Below are 6,000 nucleotides of genomic sequence, written 5' to 3'. Positions count from 1 at the left end.
CATAAGTAACTTCATTAAAAGAACATTCTGTTTGCCATAAGGACATTATTGTTACTAAAAGTCTTCTTCATTTATTAATTCTTGCTTTGTACCAGCTATAAAATCAAGTAAATGTCGGCATGTTTTAATACTGAGAAGAAAAAAAGGTTTCGGTGAAAAAAAACAGCTTTTCAGATTGCCTGAGGCTAAGATTTGCAAGAATGTAGACCATAATACTTCATCTCATATTCCCTAAAGCTCTTGTCGCCCAGTTGTTGACATGACGACGTTTATATAAGCCTGTCCTCACTATGAACTGTGGTCTTGAACTTCACAAAGAAGCTCATCTCCTTCTGGGACAGGTAATTGTTATGAAGACAACTGCTGTTTTGTTCAGGTGAAAAATGATCTCTTGTGCTACAGGAAGTTTTTTGAAAGAGGAATTAAAACCACAAAAAAACCCTTAAGGAAAAATAGACGGCACCTCCACGTCTGAGTGTTAATGTCAACCTCGTGAAAGATTCCAAGATGATAGCAATCCGGTTTGTTCCCCAGAAAAACTTGTTTCAAAGTCAAGGTGATCTTTCCCCATGGTTCAGTGAGTGAATATACTGCTTAGTTTGGAACTGAATCATACAGAGCGGGAAGGTCTCAGATTCAATCGCTAGTATGTGATGAGTTAGCCGACCTCAGCCAGGGTAGCAGCATTCATGCTAAAATTGGCCTCTGCAGCAAAAGGATGAGGAAGGGGTTGGGGGTGGGGGGGGTGTTGAAAAGATCAGTTTGTGCTCCTGGTCAGTAACGTACCTCTTGCAGATTGAGTTGAGCATACGAACATACGAATTAGGAGCAGGAGTAGGCCACTCGGCCCCTCGAGCCTGCTCCACCATTCAATAAGATCGTGGCTGATCTGATTACTCCACAATCCCGCCTACCCCCGATAACCTTTCACCTCCTTGCTTAGCAAGAATCTGTCTACCTCTGCCTTAAAAATATTCAAAGACTCTGCTTCCACCGCCCTCTGAGGAAGAGAGTTCCAAAGACTCACGACCCTCTGTGAGAAAAAAATTCTCCTCATCTCTGTCTTAAATGGGCGACCCCTTATTTTTAAACAGTGACCCCTAGTTCTAGATTCTCCCACAAGAGGAAACATCCTCTCCACATCCACCCTGTCCAGACCCCTCAGGATCTTATATGTTTCAATCAAGTCACCCATTACTCTTCTAAACCTAAGAAGAGCCTAAGTGACCAGTCATGGAGGGGCAGACACATATATAGACAGAACATCACAGGACCACATTCACCAAAGAGTGCAAAATAGATAAGCATGAGGACAGAACTATTTACATGATCCTATCTGTGAACCACTGAAGGTGTACTCGAGTCTGGTGAACCCAGTTTAAAGGAGTTTACAAACCTGCTGCTGCTGTCACCACTGCGAATCGTGGGTATGTGGACTGCCAGCGTGCCTCTTGTGAAGTCCACGATGAAAGTTACAATGCATTCCTGCATTTGAAACTTCCACCGACGTCTGACAATCACAAAGTCGCGGGAAACCTAGAATTAAAATAAAGTACAGTTTATCATTTTCATATCAATAATTATTCCACAAAAGTGAATCTGCTATCTGCAGAATAAAACTGTTGTCTGTTTTGCAAGATATAAAAATAATAAACATATGAAAATGAGTGAAATGTGACTGTCAAGTTTCTAAAATTATAAAAACCATGTTATGCTAATTTTTAATTAAAATTAATGAACTCTTTAACAACAGAAAATGTTATATATTTGGCTTATGCTGTTGATTTAAAGTGGTTGATTAGTGATCTCTGATTTGTATTTCCTTGGTTACTACAACGTTTGTCTTATAACTAGATCATTTTTTTTAAACTCTCCAAACTGAATTTTTCACTTTAAGTTTGCATTTTAATACGGTCATTTTAAACCACGTACAAAGAGGAAAATCTGCAGATTATCTCTCTTATGAGTAAGATCTGTATAAACATGCTCATGCTTTTGGTATACGTGAGTTATTTGGTCTTTCTGACAGAAAAGATAATCTGTATTTTTACAGCAATGCTCAACATACCCAATTGATTATCCACTTGTGCGGCCGCATTTTCTTCATTGAAAAACCAAGGTGAAGGGCTTAGGTCCATTGTGCAGAACATCATCAAGATTGAAAAGAGTAAAAGATGAGGTAAGGAAATAAAGATTAGCACCAAGCTTTGGTTTTCAAAGCCCAAGGATTGTAGTGGGAAGGAAAGACTGAGGGAGGTAAAACATTCCACAGCTTTGATGTCCTCAGAAAGAATAAGTTATGGGTAGGAGACTGCAATAATGTAAAGAGGGGGAAGAGCATGAAATATAAACATGCTTAAAACTAACCAGAATACATAATTTTTACAGTAAAAATGCAACATTTTTGGGAGAAGCATGACCCCAAACCTGCCTGAAAATGTACCATCAATTTTGTGTCTTCAACATTTGGATTTCTCTCTTCAGACTTTCATGTTTTTCAATGAAGAGGAGAGGGAAGGGCAGAAACCGGGAGAACCTGGGAATGGCACTTTGGGATGAGGGAAGGAAAAGAATGCCAATGTTAACTGGGTGGTGGGGGAAGGGGAACAAACGTGCCATCTTTAATTTGTGGGAGGAGGGAAGTGTATGAGCATGAACTGGAGAGAGACAACAAGTGTCACTTGAACTGGAGGGGGAACTGGAGGGCCAACTTGAATGGAGGCAGTGGAAGAATAGTGCCAGGTTGAATGAAGAGGTGGGAGAAACCAGCTCGAGGGGGAGAAGAGTATGAGCTTGAATTGAAGAGGCAAAGGAAGAATGTCAGCTTGTATGGTAGGTGGAAGAAAGCCAGTTTAAATTGAAAGGGGGCTTGGAAGCAGAGAAGAGTGTCAATATGCTGAACTAAGCGGGTTTGGGAAGTGTCTCCGTGAGAGGGTGGGGAATTGGAGGGGGTAGATTGTTAACTGGGTCTGGAGGGAGTAGGGTTCCTCTGTCAGCTGGGGTAAGGGGTGATATGGGAGAGTGACTGGTGAGCTGATTTTTGGGGAAGTTGAAAATCCAAATGTCACTTCATTTTATGGGTTTTTTTTAAGACTAAAAATCTATCAATTGTAAAAAGTGTTTAAAATGATCCAGAATGCAACATTTTAATGTAAAAATTCCAAATTGTCCAGGAGAGCACCTGGACCACCTGGAAATGCACCAATTTTGTGCTTGCAACATTTATATTTCTCCACTCAGGCTTTCAATCACAATTTGTTTTTCTCCCCGATACAAGTGAAGGAATGTTTATACCTACAGCTTGAGTTACAAGCCTGTGTAACTATTTGTTTTCACATGTCATAGGGTTATAATCAGGGCCGTTCTTGAGCTGTGAGCTTTCTGGGAGCTGTTGCAGCTTTTTTTTGAAGCTGTTGGTTCGTCTTTGCTAGTTTTCTAGGTTGCCATACATGCATAACTTTCAAGATGATGGATAATTTAAGAGTTAACAGCAGCCTGATCATTTGGGCCAGTGGTTAATAATTTGAGTGGGCTGTTTTCAATCCCCATGTTGCACAGTAAAGTCTTTACAAATCTTCGCAAATGCTTTTCATTGTCTTGGCTCCTTAAAGTGAATCTCTTTATATCAACCAGTCACAATTCATCTCCAGACCATTCCAGACGTGATATTTGATACAAGCATAGAATTCCAGTATACTAAAAGACTTCCCATTCATCTCTTTTGTTTAGGATTCCTGATCCAAGCACAGCTCTGGAGTACAAAATGCTCATCCAAGCACAAAATGATTCCCAACTGTCCAGTTTTCCATGCTCAGGTCACTAAATAATCTCAGTCCATTGCCAAATCTCACCTACGCACAATGGAATATTTTCTAAGTTTATTCACTTTGTGTGAACTATCTGTTTCTGTTATGTGTTTCCTGTTGCTTTTTAAAAAAAAATATACAACTGAATCACCAAATGATTGAATTAAAAGGGAAAGTTTACTCCATTGAGCTGCACATTTCATTTTTCCTCTTTGAAGAATTTTTGGACCAGTTAATGTGAGATCTGTCAATGTTGGAACACGATTCCATTTCGAGCACCGTCAAGCATTTCCAAAGTCAAGAACATTATGGGTTAGATACAAAGTAAAGCCGATTGCTGACCCAATATCCATCTTTCCTTTCCACACCAGCCTCTTTGAGCGACACTGCCATTTAATGCCAAATTGCAGTTTCTACATATTCAGATTGAATAACTTCCAAACTAGTGGCGTATTTATCAAGATCTAAGTCTGCTATTAACTTACAAATGGTCCACAAACAGAAGCCTGAAGAATAAAACAAGTTCTTGTGCTAGGCCCCCTCAATTTATGTCAGTGAAAAATATCTGCCTAACGTGCAAGTAAATAGATAAAGGATACACAATGTAAGAAGCCTGGAATGTGATTTATATTTCATGAATAGGCTGGAAGCCGCTTGTGAGAAATTTTAACCCTCACCGCCCCATCACTGGGCAGGAACAGTGCATGAGAGGGGCTCAAATCAGGCACTGACTTACCCGCCCAAGGTCGCTCTGTTCCCGCCTGGGGTCAGTTTCTCTTCACTGACTTTCAAGTTGGGCAAGGCTCCCACTACAGGCAGGCAGGGGGCCTAATTTAAATACAAAACTTAGGATCCGATTCTGTCATTCGTGCCGCAGTGGTAATTTTACTACAACTCGGGGGTGGGAGGTGGGGGGGAGGCCCAGCTAATGGCAAACCCACCAGGGAAACCTGCTGGGAGGCAACAGAGTGGCCAGAAGAGGCCGTTAAGTTAAGTTGTTTAATTTTTGGATGAATTCCTTGAAGCCAAGAGGAGCAGGAGTACGCTTCCGGGCACTGCAAGTATTCCTTGGGACTCCCCTGCCATGATCTTTCTTCTCCATCTCCGACCATCATCGGCTCTGCACCAAACTCACACCATATATTACTTTTTTTAAGTATGAAATTAAAGTTTCAAGGCATCTGACTACCATTTATGCACATTAGGCACAGCATGTTTAAGAACACGCAATCGTGGAAGCTTTTCAACATATAATGTGGCTTATACCGATACCATAAATATACATTCAAGGAAACAAAAAATATGGCACAGATCTGAGTGAGAATATACATATTTTTTAACTCGCTCAAAGAATCACAGCAAAACAACAGAAAAGTAACTTTGTTTCCTGCTGCGCCTAAAATTCCAGCCTTAATTTTACACCCGATTTGAACCAGTGTAACTACAGGAAATTTGCATGTAAAGCTCTTTAGTGTCAGGGCAGAGCTATTACAATGAGCTGAGATGCAATCAGGCACAGGGATTGCTGGACAGGCATAAAACAGCGAGGAAATGGGCATCATTATGTGCATAACACACTTGCACCTGAGTTTCTTCTATCTTTTACACCGGGTATTTGCTTTAAAGCCTGCGTGCACATGTCTCCGGGTGCAAATACACAGGAAAATTCAGCTTAATGTATCTGTCATGATGCAGCTGTGCCCCGCTGGTTTGGAGATTTGATGGCTATCTCCTGCTGCTTGGAAAGAAGATGGAACTAGTTTGCACACAGCAAGGTTCTCACCAACACTGAATGAGATAACTGGCTGGGTAATCTGTTTTAGCAACGTTGATTGAGGGACAAATGTTGGCCAGGACACCTGGAGAACTCTTCAAGCAGTGCCATGGGATCTTTTACATCCACCTGAACAGGCAGACAGACTCTTTCTTTAACATTTGAAGGTAGGGTGCGGTAGGGTAGTGATTATGTTACTAGAAAAGTAATCTGGAGGCCTGGATTAATAATCCAGCTGAGTGTAAGCTCAAATCCCACCATGGCAGCTTCAGAATGTGAATTCAGTTTTTAAAAAATCTGGATATTAAAAGCTGGTTTCAGTAAAAGTGACCGTGAAGCTGTCGGATTGTCGTAAAAGCCCAACTGGTTCACTAATGTCCTTTAGGGAAGGAAACAACAACAACAACTTGTATTTATATA

General features: G+C 40.9%; 1 long non-coding RNA gene across 1 annotated transcript in view; it reads right to left on the bottom strand.

The window, feature by feature from the left end:
- Positions 1 to 1,402: 1,402 nt before the first annotated feature.
- LOC147102858 (uncharacterized) overlaps positions 1,403 to 6,000 on the bottom strand; it is a 456,768-nt gene continuing 452,170 nt past the window's right edge. Inside the window, exon 4 of the long non-coding RNA XR_015073136.1 lies at positions 1,403 to 1,536. This is a non-coding gene — a long non-coding RNA (uncharacterized LOC147102858). The remainder of the gene's footprint in view (positions 1,537 to 6,000) is intronic.

This window comes from Somniosus microcephalus, chromosome 21 (genome assembly GCF_052327205.1).
Source record: "Somniosus microcephalus isolate GS21.2 chromosome 21, FLI_Smic_1.0, whole genome shotgun sequence".
Lineage (NCBI taxonomy): Eukaryota > Metazoa > Chordata > Chondrichthyes > Squaliformes > Somniosidae > Somniosus > Somniosus microcephalus.
This window is presented reverse-complemented; position numbering and strand designations above follow the sequence as displayed.